Source organism: Mus caroli, chromosome 3 (assembly GCF_900094665.2).
Source record: "Mus caroli chromosome 3, CAROLI_EIJ_v1.1, whole genome shotgun sequence".
In the NCBI taxonomy this organism is placed as follows: Eukaryota; Metazoa; Chordata; class Mammalia; order Rodentia; family Muridae; genus Mus; species Mus caroli.
The window spans coordinates 139423269-139442271 of NC_034572.1; the positions used below are offsets into that span (position 1 = coordinate 139423269).

The 19003-nt window shown below is 46.1% G+C and overlaps 1 protein-coding gene across 1 annotated transcript in view; it reads left to right on the plus strand.

Moving 5' to 3' along the window:
* The first annotated feature begins 1275 nt into the window (after positions 1-1275).
* Lpar3 (lysophosphatidic acid receptor 3) overlaps positions 1276-19003 on the plus strand; it is a 66264-nt gene continuing 48536 nt past the window's right edge. The window contains exon 1 of the mRNA XM_021158195.1: positions 1276-1456. The gene's annotated coding sequence lies outside the window, so the exon portion shown is untranslated. The remainder of the gene's footprint in view (positions 1457-19003) is intronic.

Consider the following 19003-nt stretch of genomic DNA (forward strand, 5'->3'; position numbering starts at 1 on the left):
GTGTTTGTTTAAAAGGTTCTGAGTGACTCTCCAGCCAGCAGCTATCTTCGACCTTGCTGTTTGAGGTACTGGTTTTCATTTGTTTTTACTAAGTGGTACTAATTTTAATTTGGTTTTACTTATAAAAATATTTGGTAAAGAAGTGGGACACCCCTGACCCCACAAGGGTTGAAAGAAGAAAATCCTTAAATTTCATCTTAAGAGTCTTCGTGTCTGCGTGTGTGTGTGTGTGCGCGCGCGCGCGCGCGCGCGCGCGCGGAACCCAGAAGTTAACCTCCGGTGTCTTCCTCAATTTCTTTCCACCTGGTTCCTAGCAGAGCTTGGAGCTCATCCGTGGGCTAGACAGGCTGACCAGCAAAACCCAAGGATCGTCCTGTTTCCACCTTTCCAGCAGGGGCTTGTGGATGGGTGAGGCAAGATGGCTCGACTGATGATCAAACTCAATCTGAGCTTGTGCAGTTGACCAACTAAGCCATTAGTGGTACAGAGAAGGGTCCCATTGAATGCACATGATTGAAGGGATGGCGAAGTACGTCTGAACCCACACGCTAGACCTTTCCCAAGTGTCCCGGGCTGCCTAAGAATGACTTCACTTCCCAAGATCTTGTCCTCAGCTTACCAGGAAGGCCCACCTTCTAGTATGGAGGGACCCGGAATTTGGTTTTTAGGGCAGAGAGGCCTTTTACTTTCCTTTCCACGGCCTTAAGCAAAGGTGGGTCAGTTTTGAAACAGCACCTCCAGGACTGTTCACTGCGGGAGGCCAAAATGACTCCCACGAGAAACTTAAGCAGGCTTTGTTCCCTCTTGTAACACAAAGGTGACTGTTCTTGGCCTCTGGGGTTGCTTGAACTCTAGAGCAGCTTTGGGGTTCAGGCTTTAGGGTATCGGGTTTGGTCCTGGCTGAGAGCCTGCCTCCCATAAGTAGTGTGGGGGTAGGGATATCTCAAATAGGTATCTTCCATCATAGAGAGAGAGTCAGAGGAATGAGTTTCAGTCTGGGCATCTTTCTGAGGTATGGCTCTCTGTGTAGGGCCTCTAAATGCTACTGTCCCCTTAGGGAACCTTAGGTAGTCTCTCAGAGCTGGCTGCTCCATAGGCACCAGGTCCCCAACCAAGGCGGCGCGCCTCCATGGACCGCTGGCCTTCTGCCGCGCCGATCCGAGTCTGGCCGGCGGGGGGCGCGCTCCCGTGGGAACTTGCAGAGGCACGGGCCGGGCGGGCTGGCGGGCGGGACCGGGCCGCCCTCCACCTCTCCACCCCCTCGTCCTAGCAAAGTTGCCCGGGACTCCCGGCGCGTCGCCGCGGACGCTGGAGAGCAGGCGCTCGGCTCTGCCTGCTCCGCGTCTTCCGCTGCTGGCTGGCCGGAGCCTGCTCGCCCCGTCGCGCTTCCCCGAGGGCATGCGACAGCGGCGGGACGCTCGGCTCCCGGGCTCGGCGGCGCGGGCGAGAGACAGCGGTGAGTGCGGTGCGCAGCGCGGGATGGGAGGTTCCCGGAGCCGCTGCGGGCCGGGGCTTTTTGGGGGGATTCTCTGGTTTCTAATCCATTTCTCCGAACTCCTGGGGCGGAACTTTCCCCGCGGTGTGTGGCATACCCTGCGCTTTCCCACTTCGTGTTTTCCCTAGAGCAAAAAGCAATGCAGATGCAAAAGCCCGGCTGCATCGGCCTCGGCTGGGAACTGACGGGCCCGGGAGCAGGGATGCCAGGCTCCATCGCTTTGCAGGGGCGCTTCTTTCCAAACTCTGGGAAGTTATGTGGTGATGGGAAACGGGTTCTCCCCGGGATCCCTGGAAGGTGACATTTCCCACCTTGCAGTTAGTTTCACCAGGGTGGTGGTCTGTCTGTTGGTAAAATCTCGAGGCGAGTGCGTGCGTCTTTGGGAAATAGTTACCATGACCAGCTCTGAACGCTATCAGGGTTGTGCGGGATGAGCCAAAGGTCTCCCAATCTCCCACATCACGGGCCACAATAGTGCTTTGTTTTGTAGCAGTTTCTTCATTGCCTTCTCTGTGCAAGTTGCAGCTATCAGAAGCTGCTTAGAATTTTCTCAGGCTTGTGATTTGAGGACTGGCTGAATCTTGGAAACAATTTAATTTTATTAATGGGATCATGGGCACGGCCCTCCAAAGCACTTAGAGGTTAATTTGTAAATGGGATGATTTTCCCTAAATGCTTCATAATTTGCTCCTGCCATTGCACACTTTCCCCCTGCCTAACTCTTGGTCTTGGAACGTCACATTAGGCTCTTCAGGGCTCCTTCTTGTAATTTGTAAGTCTGAGGACAAAGTGAATGTTAGACCTAGACAGACTCCTTTTTGCAAGTGTGTGAAAGTTGAGCGCATGCCCAGCCTTCACTAATTGCCCCTCGATTGAATTGCTAAAGAGAGTTCTTGGGTTTGCTCCCTACTGATATTTGCTTATCCTGATGTTAGTGAGGTTTGGGTTCAAAGATTTGAATCCAGTGGACAAGTGATTTGAATTTCCCTCCCTGCTCCCACCAGAAGGAACTCCATCAGAACAGCCTCTATACTGTTTGTCTAAGCAAACTGAGCCATTCTAAAAAAAACAAAAACAAAAAAACAACAAAAAAAACAAAACAAAACAAAACTCTAACCAACAAACACTGCCTGTTAGGTGGGCTCTATACCTTGAGAACCTGTGACCCTGGACATCTAACCATGGGACAAAACTTATACCGCTTGTCACAACCATACAGCTAGTGAAACAGACCGTGTAGGAGGTCTTTTCCTATTATATTTTTTATTCTTTAGCATTATTCAAAACCTTGATTCTTCTCTTTGATTTAGAGACAGACACCACTCTTCTATATCTTGCTGAATGCATTCAGCAAATGCAAGTTCTTTGTATCAGATCAGTTCTAATTTGGTCTGGCTGTTCTTTAAGATGTTTAATAAAAGCTTATTTACATAATTCTCATTCATGAGAACATTAAATATGAGATGATTTTTCAGGTGACTTCATCTGAACTCGAGATGCTACAATGTTAATTTCTGTCTGTCTGCCTCTGAAAGTCCAACACTCATGCCTTAAGGGTGGCTTGCTTCTTCCCTAAGCTCTCCATCTTCCTCCTATGGATCAGCATCCATCATAACCTAAGTCGTCTTCTTGCCTCTGGGCCGGCTCAGGGGTAAATCATTATAACTTGAGTGTGATTGATATAACTCAGATGACTCGTCAGCCACTCGGCTCGGCATCTACATTAGTTCAGATGCCTCCTGGCTTGTGATTATGCCCAAGAAAGGGGCTAAGTCTGATTGTAAGCTTCTAAATGGCTCAGATGAGGTTCACGGCATTACTAATGTGGCATACGGGGGAGACCAAGGCTTTCTAGCCAGTCCGGCTTTGTGCTCCAAGGCTCGTTGTTTTACTTCCCTAAGCCTTAATTTGCTCATCTGTAAAACTGAAGATTACACTCAACTCCCAAGATTAAAAGAGAAGACAGGAGAGTCCTTCACTTACAGAGAGTACCAAAATGGTGGGTGCCCTTTCCCCCTCCTAAACATTAAAGACCTGACATTCACGTAAACCCAGCCACGCTTGTCCATTGTTCGAGTTAGAGTCTGCCGAGAGTCCAATCCACAGGTGACTTAAGCATACACACTTTCCTCATGCGCTGCCTGCCTTCCTGGACAAGAACCTTAGATTATTTCCCTTTTTCTTCGCTGCTGGGACCACAGGCTTGACAGGAAGTTATGGAGGGAGATTTATATTGTCTTATGATTTGAGATCATAGCCCACTATGGTGATAGGATCAGGAACAGATCTGCTTGCTCACATTGGGGAATCGGGACACAGAGAAGGGGCAAGAAACACGACGATAAACCTCAAGGGTCCTCCCTCAGAAACCCACTTCCTCCAGTGAAGCCTTGTCCCCCCACAGCCCCAGTACTTATCGGAGACATTTCATCTCTAACCTACAACAGGCCTGCCCCTATCTGGCTAGTGCTCTCTATAAGCACCAAGGCTTCTCCTCTCGGTCCTGATGGTGTATCATCCTTACTTCTCTTGGGTGAGAGGAGGTAGTGAAGATGAGGAATTATCTCCATAACCACCTAACGCTGCAGTTCTCAATCTGTGTGTCCCGATCCTGTTGGATAGATGAACGAACCTTTTACAGGGGTCACCTAAGACCATCTGCATATCAGATATTTACATGGCAATTTATAACAGTAGCAAAATCACAGTTATAAAGTAGCAATGAAAATAACTTTATGATTGGGGGTCGCCCCAGTGTGAGGAACTTTATTAAAGGGTTGCAGCACTAGGAAGGCTGAGAACCTCTGGTCTAGAGCATGTGCTTTGTACGAGATGGGCCAGAGGTGTCTGGAATAGGAGAGCTCTGGGTTTTTATGGAAGCCCCATCGTCTCTGTGGGATCTATGATTTTAAATGTATGACTTGTCATTTTTTAAATGGCTTGATAATTTATATGATGGGGATTATAATTCCTTGTCCATTTACCTTCATGAGTTAGTGGTAGGTCCTGTTAAGTCTTCTTGTACTCTGAGAGGGGCCTTGTACTAGGGAATTAAAGAGGCAGGGCATCCAGATATGGACCATCCCAGGCAGATTCACTCAGCCGCTGGTTACGTGAGTATCACAATATTCCTGTGGGTGTCTTCAGGACCAAGTGGACATCGTTGCCCTCTCCCCCCTGGCCTCTCTTCGGTTCTTTGAGGTCACATTAGACTTCAGGTTGGGAATTGTAAGCAGAGCTTAAGAAACTGCCCTGAATAGGAAGTTAATTGCTGAACCGAGATTACCTAACCACATGCAAGAGGAGGCACAAGAGCAAAGTTCCAAGACTCTTTAAAGTGAAGGACCGTGGTTCACCTCACCTTTCCTCTCAGTTCATTGTAGATGAACCCCAGGAGATATCTACCCTCTTAAGGCCAGGAAGAGAATGGGAACAGAAGTTTAGAGAGGGTAGACATGAAAACGGGCCCCTGATGCCTTGAGTTTTTAAAGCTCACTCTGCAAAGTGATAGCAGGACCGGAGCCTGGTCCTTGGTGATTTATGTCTTTCAGTCAGAAAGACTCCACAGAACCAGGAGTCATGAAAGTAGTTTTGCCTAAGGGAAAGGTTCCAACATCCTGGGTTGTAGCCACCTCCTCATCACAGTCCTCTTCCTTCTTTATTCCCTGTTCTGGTTTGGCTGTGTAACTCCTGCCCCCTAACTTGTCCTGTTTGCCTATGCTCTGTCCCATGACTCCTGATATCACCCCCATTCTCACAGGTCTTATCTCCCCTCATCAGACGTGACAGGCTGTATGCTACCCAACAGAACAGCCAGTCTTATTCTTCCCTGAGATTGTGAGGCGGGTTCTCTGTTTGCTCATCTGACAGTCTTGTGTCCCTATTGTTCCTGAGACACTAGGCTGGGTTCTTCTAGCCCTGGCTTTGACTTAGCCATTTGCTGACTTGTGGCGTTCTAAAGGGATGTCTTGGCCAGTGGCAGGGAAATGGAATATGGATGTCATATAGTCTTGAAGAAGCATGCCGGGTTGCCCAAAGGCCTTCCAAGCAAATGTGCAGTCTTAGTAAAAGAAGTGAAAGTACTTTATGAGTAAAACTTTAAGGCAATCCCTTGGCCTCACTTCAAGACTCAAGTCTTGACAGCTAGTGAAAGTGTTGCAGAACAAAACTCCATTCTCAGACTCTTACAACAGAGAGGGTACGTGCAGCCAGTCTGTCTAATCTCTGGGATTGTGACCTTGATCACCATTTTATTTTGTGTCTACTGGGTTGTCCCACCTTAAACCAGCCTGTTTTCATTTCTGAGTTTATTACTGTTTATTGGGAAGGATTCTTGACTCTGTTCATGGGATCTTCCTCACTGTCCACATTGATGGCTGTCTTGCACCTCTCAATGGCTTCTGCAGGAGTCAGTCATGACTGTGAGGGTTGCCAGGGGTGATGCATCCTTCCCACCACTCCTCCATGAGTAAGTTGGCATTCTCCTGTAAGGAGGAATGCACCTTCTCAGGCCTGCACTCACTCACAGTAGGAAACACTCAGGAGACTCCTTTTGTATTCAGGATGTTGAAATCTTACGTTTGTGTTTATCTTGATATTTATATTGAACTCACTGGAAATTCTGTGGTGCTTGGTTTTGCGTTTTTGTCATTTATTGAGCCTTCCTTCCTTCCTTCCTTCCTTCCTTCCTTCCTTCCTTCCTTCCTTCCTTCCTTCCTTCCTTCCTTCCTCCTTTCCGCCCTCCCTCACTCCCTCCCTTTTTTTTTTTTTTGCCAGTTCACCTTGTACTTTCTCTAAACTAGTCTATCCTTTCTTTTAGTAGATGTTATTTTCTTCCTTTAAAACTGCATATTTAAGGTTTTGGTGTGACATTTTGTTATACTTATCTCAATACATATACATACATCATAAAATGATGACTATAGTTAAGCAAACCTACTTTCATCTCATAGAGTTGTATATGCATGTGGGGTTATGTGTGTGTGTGCACATGTGTGCATTCAACGTGTGTGTGAAAAGCACCTTAAATCTGCCTTCTTGGCAAATTACCCCTACACATTACAATATTCCTGAGAATAGCCTTCAGCCATGCCCTATAGGTGGGAGGCCGTGGGGATGGGGACAGTACAAAGTTGCTGAATGTCAGGGGAATGAGCCCAGTGATTCAGTGTGCAATGGGAGAAGAGTTGGAAGACATATGCCAAGCTTATGTGCCCCTTGTTGCCTGGCTTGTGATGGCTTCTCTAACTCTCACACACGTCTATAACACACACACCCCTCAATATTTGGCCAAGAAGAATCTTCCTTTTCCCTTTGTGCATGTGTGCAGAGCTTCTCTGGCAATTGGAGAGTGGATCGCTGTTATCATGAATGTTTCTTCTTGTTTGCCTAGAGCAACCAGTCTCCCTGTCATGAAGGACCCTTCTCTGACTGACTACTCTGTGTCCATCTCCCTCCCTGATTCCGTGGCACTCAACTACAGACCATGCCTGTGTGCTGGCCTGCATGTGTTGTGTGCTGCATGCATCCTAGTCATTCAGTGTCTCTAAATGTCTTGGAGTTTCTCTGGGAGGAGGTCAGAATTAGCCCTAGGCAAAGCCTACTGTGCTCTTATTACGGGCTTTCCGAGGGAATTTATAGTTTTATAAATGTCTTTGTATGGCCAGGGATGAGAGGAGTCACCCAGTGGTCCCAGTGAGTGGCTGATCTCTAGGAGTCCTGGAACCTGCCCACCATATGCCCTCGGGAGTTCAGATCCCAGCATCGACCAGAGGAAAGCCAAGGAAGGCAGAAAGTTACATTTCCACAGAGAGGCCCCAGGAGTTTTCCGGTTCATTTCTATTTTAATTTATCCTTGTCAGATAACTGAAGTCTCTTGCCTTGTAAAAGTTAATCATTTGTTGTACTGGACAGATGTAAACTCTCTTCCAAGCTTGCTCTGAAATAGGAACAGTAGCTAATTACTACTGCTTTCTGTAATGCGTTTAATTTCATTTTGACATTTCCATTTTTCCTGAGAAACTCTGGGCAAATTTTTAAAGAAAAGATGCACTTATATAAAACTGATCTTTTTAATCACAAGCAGATCATATTTCTTCTGGAATCAGTAAAAAGCCCAAGGAAGGCAGTAATATCATTATTGAGAACAATTCTGTGTATTCTATTTCTTATATGAGGAGGAAATTGGCTAAAACAAAAGGCTTTGAAAGTTAGTACAGTGAAGAGAGTCAGAAAGTGGGGAGCTGGTCAGAGTGACTTAGCGCCCCATTTGTAGCCTGTCTCTTGGACCAGCGTCTCCCTGTGTGATCAGAGGGGAAGGGCCAGGAACTCACTGAAAGCTCAAAGACTGCCATCTGATAAGCCGCTCCAATGCCGTGACAGAAGGGGTCAGTAAAAGCTTGAATGTTGTGTCCCAATAGCCATGCAGTAACTGGGAGTGTCAAGGGTTGAAATGCCTCTGATACACCCCACCCATCAAGTACCATCTCTTAGTGACACAGTAGACTGTGGAGCACAGATTTCACAGATAGCTGGAAGCCATGTGGACTGCCTGACTGTAGGAGAGGCCATCAGACTACATAGGTCTAGCCTAGGAAAAACGTCCAAATTCACAATTTCAAATTCACGTTTGCTATGGAATGGGCATCACTTTGTACTATCATAAAGTTAAAAAAATTCCTAAATTCACTCACTGTAATTTAGGGACTGTCTGCAGTTAGAGGGCTAAACACCAGGGATTCAGGCAGCCAGCTGCAAAGTCTCTTCTCCGGTAGCCACCCAAAGCTTTATTTTTTTCACTGCTGATAACAAAGTATCAACAAGTATCAACCCGGCTCTGAACAAAGCAGGAAGGAGAGGAGGCGGTGGCTATTCTGACCGCCAGCCCCTACCCAACCCAAGAGTCACAGCAAATTGATCCCTTTGTTTTTCTTTCCTCCCTGACACTCTCTTTTGGACCCACCCTTCACCTCCACTGCCAGCCTTGGGTACTCTTGACTCTGAATTTTCTAGACTTTGAAGGGAACAGGACTGTGCATCACTGTGACATTCACTTCATCCCCACAACAGCCTGTGCTCCATTTTGTCTCTCTTCACTAACCAAAACGCTGAGCCTCCAGAAGGACTATCTGTATTTAGGCCCTGCTGATGATAGCAGCGACCAAGTCAATGCAGTGTGAGAATGTTTTAAACATATTGAATCTCCCAATAGCCTTAGGAAGAAGGCTTTCTTATTGTCTCCATTTTGCAGATGGGCAAATAAAGGCAAAAAGAAGCCCGGTGGCTTTCTAATTGATAAGCAAGTCTTCTAAGAGGTGGACTGGTTCCATAGGCCATGCTTGCTAGTAATGTGAGTAGTGCTATTTGTCAACGAACTTTCCCCCACTTTATATTCTTGTTACATTCATCTAACCTCAGTTGACTGTTATGTAGACACTTATTTCTGGACTCCATTTTCTGTTCCATTGATCTTTATGTCTGTCTTTTGCCAGTACTGCACTGTAGCTTTGTAATATAGTTTGAAATAAGAAAGTGTGGCTTTGATCTTTCCTAAGATCGTTTGAGCATTTAGCAATGTCATGTGAGTTTCAAAGGTTTGGTTTTGTTTCTGAATTGAATCTGTTCATCACTTTGAGTGGTCTGGAACATTCTAACAAGTTTAAGTGTCTGACTCATGAATATGAGGGTTTTCTTTTTCATTTCTTATCTGTGCCTTCTTTAATTTCTCCCAATGGCGCTCTATTGTCTTCTGTGTCCTTGGCTGTGCTTATTTCTTAGTGTTTGGCTCTGTTTTGATGCTATTATGGATGTAATTGCTTTCCTAATCTTTGTTGTGACTGTGCGCTGTGAGTGTATGGAAATGAATGCTTTGTGTGGCTGACTTCTGCTTTGCAGCCTGACAAGTGTATTCATTTATCCATTCTGAGTTGCATTGATTCTGTAGAGCTCTCTACACAAAAGATCTCACCGGCTGAGAACAAAGACAGTTTGCCTCCTCCTTGGAGATCCCGTGCCTTTTGGCTTTCCTCACCAGTCTTATTGAGGGTGTGCTTTTGTGCTGTGTTCAGGAAGTGTTGCTTTGATTTGGTCCTTTTGGTACCTTGTGTGCTTTTGAAAAGAACGCCAGTTTTTGAGAAAGAGGAAGGGGCCATGAATAGGTGAGCAGATGTTAGACAGAGCCATTTCTAGGAGGAGCCCACCTCTGATGCAGGGTCAGCAGACAGCTCTTCTCTAGCCTGCCCCCTTGCATTGTAAGGACTATCCAGCACTGACCACCCCATCTCTAGTCTACTCCAAATACCAGTGCTTCCTTTCCTCGTCCTGGGTGGTGAACTTGCCGTGCCATGGAGAAGAAACAAAAACCAAAACAAACAAAAAACAACCAGTTACAACTCACACCCAAGACACTTGGGGACAAGTAGCAGCGACAGGGACCTGCAAATGCTCAGCAGGAATTAGGAGCTTCCCCAGCAGAAGAATGAACTGTGAAGGTGGCCTTCCAGAGTCCAGACTCTGCCCTTGATGCTCTCTGGCCACATCTAATATGAGTTGAAAATCATGTGGCCCATGACAGAGGACAGGCATGATGAGCCTTATCCAGATGCAGCTGTGGCTTTCTTGCCAATACAGTTTCTTGTGATTTGTTTTTGTTGTTTGTTTTCCTTCTAGTGAATTCTAGGTGATAGCTACCACATGTGAGTTCCGTGCTGGATCAAGTTCTTGGGCATTCCTATTTTCTGGCTTGGATGCTTACCCTTACCCTATCTCTCCCATTCTCCCATCAGCATCCACTTTGAGGTTTTCTGAGATGTGGACATGGGAGGGAGGATGCATCCTGACTCTCATTCACTACAAGCCTTTCTCCCCCTGGTCCCACTGGAGCATCTAAAAGGCCTGGTAATGACCATGAGTGCTTCGTGAAAATTCCCACTTTTTGAGGTTAGAGAAGCAGCCATGTTTTCCAATACTCTGAGGCCCTCAGCTGCTAGATGCTTTCCATTCCTTTCTACCTTTGCTCACAGACATATCCCACCTGAGATCATCTCTCTCTGGTAGTACATTACTAAGAGCCACAAGGAGCAGCCACGCCTTCAAGCTCTGGTTCTTTCTAACCCATCATCTGGAGCCTCAAGCAAGGATGTCTCAAGTGTGGTGACCTGAATACAAATAGAAGTTTTTCTTTCTTTCGGTCTTGTTCAGAGCCATTCAGTACTGTAGCAAGTTCAAGCTTAAGGACATTGCTTATCAAATCTGTTTAAAAGGGGGAGGTGTGGCTCAATGGTAACAAGCTTGCCTAGGCTTTGCAAGGCACTGGGTTCAGTCCACGGCACCAAGAAAGAAACAACAAGAGAAAAGAAAGCATTTCTGCTGAAGGTCAGTGAACTTTCAGAGACTCCACCTGCCCTGCATTTTTATTTTGTGACATCAAGTTGCTGTATTTTTAAGTATTTATTCTCAGCTTCTGTATTTGTTTCCTCTTCATGGACAGGAGTTCATGGTTGTATTCATGTCATGGATGTCTCAGGTCTTTGTCTTTGCTTCTCTGTTCCGTGCTGGGCCCAGGTGGGGAAGAAGATAGAGGAACTCATGCCAGCTTTGTGTTTCAGGGCTGGTTATGCAGAGCACAGTCCCCATATGGTGCCCATGTGCTCACGTGGTCACCCAGCTACAAGGAGGCTAGGAGATCAAGACAGGTAGGGTCAGGGCTACAACGTTACAACTTTGCAAGAAACAAAAAAACAAAAACACTAAGATGGCTGTGTTGGTAGATATTGCCTTGCATTCCTTAAGAGCTGAGTTGGCTCCCAGAACCTCCGTAAAAAGTGAGAGTCCCTGTTTGAAACAATATGTGGAGAGATTCCTGATTCTAGATTCTAGATTGTCTGCATGTACATGCAGATGAACATACCATGTTTCACACACACACACACACACACACACACACACAAGTGAAAGATAAAGCACAATTTGATAGTTGTGCTGTGGAGGCTAAAGCTAAACAATAATTCAAAGAGACAAGATTCAGAGTAATCTATAGTTAGGGGCAGAGGCATTAGAAATGACGGTTAGCTTAGTGTCCATCGTGCAGAATAGGGGGCTTCTTAGCAATGGAGAGTGGGATCCTGCTAGACCTTTCGAGCAACCTGATGGTCGGGTGGCACGTTGTGTAGTGAGGTTAATAATGAGGAGTTCAAGTGAGAGGCTGAGATCCATTCTTAGAGGAAATCCAGGAAACATATCCAGGGAGGGAATCAAGTCAGAATCCACAAGGTTATGCCAGAGTGTCCGGCAAGGGATGAGTCCAGACCCATGGAATACTGTAGTAGCTGGGACCCTTGTAGACCTGTCTGACAGTGTGTCTTACGTGTGTACCATGTCTCAGTACACCATGTATGACACCCACAAATGTCAGAAGAGGGCATCAGATCCCCTGGAACTGGAGTTAGAGATGGTTATGAGCCACCATGCCAGTGTTAAGAATCAAGCCCAGGTCCTTTGGAAGTGCAACCAGTGCTCTTGACTGCTGAGCCATCTCTCCAGCCTGGAGAATAATCTTTTTGTGGAAGGAAGTCAAAGGCAAAAGAAGAGAGGGCTAAAAAACCAAGTCCAAGGCTATCTATAGCTCAAGGCTGGTGGAAAAACGGAAGGCCAAATGTGGAGGAGGGTGTGGAAAATGCAGGAGAGTCCAGTCACAGGCCAAGCATGGAGGGGTCAAGTAGATGCTATCCACTGTCAGCTTTGGCCATGAAAGGAAGGCTGGAAACAAGAATTGGGAATTCTACAGACCAAATGCATTACAAAATCTGTGCCTATTCCTAAATAGATTTTGTGTTTGTGTTTCTACATGGGAGACAGGACACCAGCTCTGCTTACAGCAACCTTAGACATGGGGTCGGCCGTGAATATTCAGTGGAGAATGTTGACGGCCTTGGTGGGGGCGGGGTCATGTATTTCTCAGCCTGTCTGTCTGTTCTAAGAATGCGGTGCCCAGTCATCATCCACCACAGGACAGGTAGTCTCCATCTCTCCGCCTTCCAACCAACGGACACTCACAACGCAGCCAAAGATTTGTTGGACATCTACTACTCTACACGGTGCTGTGTAGAGGCACCGTGTAGAGTGTTAGGGGCACAAATGATGTCTGTGCCCCAAGACACTCAGGATCTGATGGTGAAGGCAGACACACAGGCGGGAAATGCTTACCCTGCATAGTTTTTAAAGAGTTCTTGACACACTGGTTAAGAGAGTCTAAAACTAGAAAGTAAAAGGAGTCAGCACTCTGGGCCGCAGAGCAGGTGCCATTGGAGGATGTGAGCTCGGCTCCAAGACTCTGCATAAAAATACTGTGCATAGTGACATGACCTTGTAATCCCAGCACTGGCCCAGCACCAGGGCAGCAGACACTTGGGGCTCACTGGCCACCCAACCCAGCTTAATTGTCAATCAGAGATCTTTCCTTAAAGGATGTGGATGGTGTATCTAAGTATGACACAGGAGGTTATCGTCAGCCTCCACCTGCACTAATGCACAGGAACGTGGTGGTAACAAAGTAGCAACTGGCAGGGGACTGACTCACCTGGAATTCACAAGAAGTGATAGGGCATTCTGAGCCAGTAAGGAGCAGCTAACACCCAGGCAAGGTCCTCCCATGACAGGGCTGCCCGGTAGAAAGTGAGCCAGCACATAGGCATCAGGAGCTTCCCTGTCAGGGATGGGGGTTTGTTTGGTGTTAAAAGTGCCCTCCCTGGGATCTCTGAAGCCTCAGTCAGAACCATTTGCTGCTGCAGCTGCATTGGCTCGAAGTCTTCCTTTTTATGTAGAGACTGCGGTTGAGCTTGGGTACTGATTACCTGGGTGGACGAGTCTTCCAGAAGCCGGAAGGAATCACTGCACACCACCCGTGACCTGACTCTGGGCAACGTGGGATAAACCCTGCAGAACAAGGGACTCCTGAACGTCCTCTGGAGACTACATGAGGGAATGTGGCACACAGATGACAATAAAAAGTTTGGACCACAAATTTGCCTGTTGCAGACTTTACACTAAGAGGAAATACAACCTCCCGCTCATGGGAAATCATTGGTGTTAAGACTGCCACGTGAAAGTTTTGAAAATATCCTATATAGACAAAAAAAAAAACCACTTTGGTTATGAAATGTATTTCCTTCTGTATGACTGTGTACACTTTTACTTTTTATATTCTCAACTTCTTTGAACAGTGAAGCCACCGAACTGTGAATATATAGTGATCTAAAGATTGTCGTAGGAGTTACATATAAATGATACTAATTTGAAACATTTGACTAGCATTAAAAAGTGAGAGTCAGAGGTCAAAACCTATCTCTGCTAGCTTAATGAATTAGATACAGATTACAGTTTCATAATAAAGTAAACAATTAAAGATTTACATTACATTTGGATAAACAAAGTCAGGGAATTTGTTGATCATATAAAATCCACGTGTTTTTCTCTCTTTACTGTGTTTCTGCTGCTTCCTGTTTAGTCAAGGGCCTTAAGACAGTCCTCAGCCATCAGGAACATCTGGGGAACAATGGCTTTGATTACAGCTGTTTATTAAACAAATCCAAGGGCAGAAGCTGTGGTATGTACCGAATGCTGTAAGTCCGCCCACTCCCTAGGGAGAGATGGTGGTAGGTGAACTCCCTGACACATCTCACGCTACCCTCCCTGTCTAAAGGAATCTGCAGGCTGTTCTGATTCCATGACCTGTTTGTTCTGCTTAGTCTGGCCTGCAGTTTGCCCTGAATGACACCATCTCTAAGTTAATGATGACTCGGGCATGTCAGCTTCTGAGAAAAAGGGGGCAAGCCGGGAGGGAGAGAGACAGACAGACAGACACAGAGAGAGAGAGAGAGAGACAGACAGACAGACAGAGACAGACACAGAGAGAGAGAGAGAGACAGACAGACAGACAGAGACAGACACAGAGGGAGACAGACAGAGGGAGAGGGAGCACATACAGGTTAAGTCAGAGGACAACCTCCAGTGTCATCCTTAGGATTTTCTCTACAGTTTTGGGAGGACATGGCCTCTCAGCCTGGAGCTAAGCAGTTAAGCCTGTGAGTCACACAGATTTTCCTGTCTCCTCTTCCCCAGCTCTGGGATGGCAAGCATATACCACTTCACTGTATATGAGTCTTTCGTGAATTCTGGGGGTCAAATCTACGTTTGCAAGCACTGGGCTGAGTCACTCCCCTTAGCTGCAGCTTCTCATTTGATTGAGGATTTCCCCAATCACACCAGGTCTTCCTCTGTATGGCCACTCCCCTGAGACCTAACGGACTGTGCAGAAAATGGGCGGAGACTGCTGCTGGTAAGGGGCACAGGTCTGAGCCAGAATAACTTTAGGTGTCCTAGTTGAAGATATAGTAACAGATGAGGGCTCAGGTGACTGAAGAGAAATGATGGGGTGTCTATGATGAAATGAGGAACTAGATCTGTGGCAGCCTTCCCTTTAGCAAGCACCCCTACAGTGAACACACTGGCATTATCTAAGATTATCAGGGTTATCTACTATTCCATTACCGACACGATCGGCTTATGTGTAAGCTCTGACAAATTGCTACTTCCCTGTTTATTTTACCGTGGCAGGGGTCAAGCAGGCGTTCTCAGCTTATTAAGAAGTTATGTAAATATAATGGAGTTGGTAGCCTTTCCCTTGTTTCTAATTTTTAAAAATATTTAGGAACAACACATTTTAGATTTGCAGAAATGTTGAGCGCAGAGTGGGCTTCCTAGTTCATGTTCCCATACAGAGGACACAGTAGCTGCCATTGTTAAATCCTAAGTTCATGCGGCACACTTGTTACAATTACTGAACTGACCCAGATACGTATTGCTATTAAAGTGATTATTTTATTCAGATCTCCTTAGTCTTTAGGATACACAACCTGTTCAGCTGTTGGAGATTTTTCTGCCTGCCTGCCTGCCTGCCCGCCCGCCCTCCCNTCCCTCCCTCCCTTCTTTCTTTCTTTCTTTCTTTCTTTCTTTCTTTCTTTCTTTCTTTCTTTCTTTCTTTCTTTCTTTCTTTCTTTCTTTCTTTCGCATGGTTAGCTGAGTGACAGGGTTGCTTCAGAAGGTCACGAAGGAGATGGCTATTTCTCACACACAGTTTCAAGAGTTGGACAATCAACAGAGCTTCAGATTGCTGACACTGAATTTAGTCATCTGACTGAACTATTTACCCTGTTTCTCAACTGAAGAGACACTGCTTTGTCTGTGTCCCTCTTCAGACAGGGTGTCTGTTAGAGGAAGTCAATAGGTAGAGCCTTCAGGCCTGGGCACCAAGCTTCCCCTCTTAACAGTAGTTTACCTGGGATTTATTAGGAATGTGTCCACTGGGGACATCTTTCTCTTCATTCCACCTGCTTATCCAGATCTGAGCCCTAGGTATGGATGGTTTACTTCAGGTTGTAAGTCCGCCTTTGCGTTGTGACTTGGATTGGTCCAGCTTGGATGATTGGCTATCTTTCTCTTTTGAAGTTATGTTTAAAAGAGAACTCTCATTTCTGAGGTCTACACTCAAGGGAGCCTCTGTGGTGGGGTTGCTCTTCGGCCCACCCAGACTCTCTGCTCGTGTGAAGCCACATTCAAGGGCAGCAGACACCATCCTCACACCTCTCTGCTGGCAGGCTTTGGTGCCAAGTCAAGCCAGAAAAATGAAAGACTCAGACTCAAATTAGAGGGCAGACATATGGGAGAAGAGAAGAGGAGGGTCAGCTTGGTTAGAAGGTTAGAGTCACGAGGCATGGGTGGCTGTGGGGTCTCTTCCTTAAGACTGTATTTAACAAACATTTACTGAGACCGTGTGTGTGTGTTGGGCATTCTTCCTGGGTCCAAGGGTGTGTCAAAACAACAGAAAATGCATGCCTCCCTAAATGTACCTTCTCGATGGAGAGAGCAGCCAGGACCCCAGCTAGACTGTCAGAAGGTGAGAGATGGTATAAATCAGAGGGTGGGGCAAATGGCCCAAGTGCAGCACATAGCTGCTCCTGCTTAGAGAGCTGTGAGGGAGGGCTGTCTGATGAAGTGATCTTTGCACAGGAATGAGGTATGAATATGAGCCCTGTGGGCACGTGGGGAAAGAGGCAGCTGCAGAGATGGAGCAGCAAGTGCAGAGGCCTAGAAGGTAATGGCTTATGTGAGCCCCAGGGATTGCAGGTGCATTTAAATCATTCTTGCTGTCCCGATTTGCCATTACCATTAATTATTGAATTCACTAAACAAACATGATGCCCTATGTGGGCATTCCTCAGGTAGCAGCCAAACTAAGATTTGAATCCCAACGAGATGAGAGAGAAAATGCAGACAGCAACTCACCCCATCTTCTCTGTACCTCGTTTCCTTCTGGAAGAGGGGTGTGTTCCCGAAAAGCCAGACAACAACTTGTCTCTTAAGAAGTAGCTAGAAATAAAAGACTTGCGTGGTTTTCTGACGGCTTCATTTCCATAATTGTTTCCACATTCCAAGTTGCCTGGTTATCGTTTTTTTTTTTTTTTTTTTACAAGTTGGGGAGAATCTAAATGAGAGCTTTGCCAGTGAAGTTTTCATTTGGATTCCGCATATAGACTTTCCAAACCACCATTTTATGAAGTCTTACATTACTGGAGTTTGAAGTTGTGGTCATTGCTCCAACGTTTGGTGTCTCCTGTGGGTCTGGGTCAGAACTTCTAAATCCTCTAACCCTTTGGTATAAAAACAAACGTAGCTGAGATGTCTCGGAAATAAAAGTTAGCGTTGTTGATGTGACCATATCGCTCCCACGTACTGTAAAAATCAAACACGTATTTTTTAAATGTCTTTTCCCCCTCCATCCCAAGACTATTTTAAAACAGGAGGGAACCAAAGGCTGAGACCATGTGTGTGTGTGTGTGTGTGTGTGTGTGTGTGTGTTTATGTGTATTGGACATTCTTCCAGGGCCCAGGGGTGTGTCAAAACAACAGAAAATGCATGCCTTCCTAAAGTGCCTTCTTGATGGAGAGAGCAGCCAGGACCCCCAGCTAGATTGTCAGAAGGTGAGAAATGGTATAAATCAGAGGGTGAGGCGAATGGCCGGAGTGTAGCATCCGGCTGCTCCCGCTTAGAGAGCTGTGCACATTTTAGAATGTCCGTCTGTGTTTTATACTGTGGGGGCAGTCTTTGAACGTGAATTCATTATCTTTTCCAGTAACATAGTCATTACCATAAGGCTTAACTGGGATTTTTAGTTCTGCCTGGTGTTGCTTTTGGCTAAGGGGAGGAAGCCCAGCACAGTGTGGACTTCTGGGAAAGCTGCCCGAGTAGAGGCATCTGCTTCTCAGCCGTGTGACCTCCAGCAGGTGCTTGTGTCTCCTCTTCCGAAAAATGGCTGTGCATCCTGTTGGGAAGGTGAAGTGTAGCGACCCATGTGAAATGCTTAGTCTAGCGCTCGGCCCAGGGCACACAATATTAGTAATTAAATTAGACCACGGTGCAGGTATTAACTCAATGAGAACATGCAGTTAATAAGTGATGGAGCTCCCTGGCTGAGCTTGGTGGCTGCTGTGTGAAGTGGTAAAGACACCTAACTCAGACTTTTCAATTAAGAGGAGGGGACACAGCAAATCACCCATTCATTTATCAAATCCACCGCTATCAGGCTGAGCATAATAGATAGATCCTCACTCCGTCAGAGCAGAGCAGACTGGGATGGGAACTGGACACTAGTGATCCCATTAACGTGGAAGAAAGTTCTAGGTATCGAATAGGCTCCAGGCTGTCTGTGTGGGTGCTGAATCGTGGCCCTCACATTCTCAAGCCACGGCAAGTTGAATTATCCAGAGGTACCTTGCAGAGAACACTTGAGGAGCAAAATGACTTACTCCCTTGTTTGGGATCACAGAATCGGGTTGTAAGGTCTGAGAGAGTTCAAGAAGTGCTCAGTTGGCCGTTAGTTATGAATTGACAAGGATTTTTGGTGATTTCCAGCTTAGAGAACATGATAATGCATGGTTCATCTGCACTGGGAACCACCAGGAAACTTGGAAGCGAGTCTTACGGTGACTGAAAAACCCTCATTGAGCAGAGTTGGTGAAGGTTGGCTGAGACACAGGTTTCCCAGACTTTCCCTATAAACACTAAACTTATATTTCAGAGCAATGGATGTACAACTGAAAGCAGAATGAACACAATATTTGTGAACTCCTGTTTAAGTCTTGAAACATCCCTGGGTAGTGGTGGAGCATGCTTTAATCCCAGAACCCAGGAGGGAGAGGCAGGCGGGATCTCTGAGTTGGAGGCCTGAGTTCCAGGACAGCCAGAGCTGCATGAAGAAATCCTGTGCATAGATAGATGGATGGGTGGATGGATGAATGGATAGATAGATAGATAGATAGATAGATAGATAGATAGATAGATAGATAGATAGATGAAATAGAAAAAATAGAATTTTAAAAAATGACCCATAATTCTGCCTTTTAAATTAGCTGTTTAGATTTTAGAATTGTGTGTTTATGTTTGTATGTATGTAA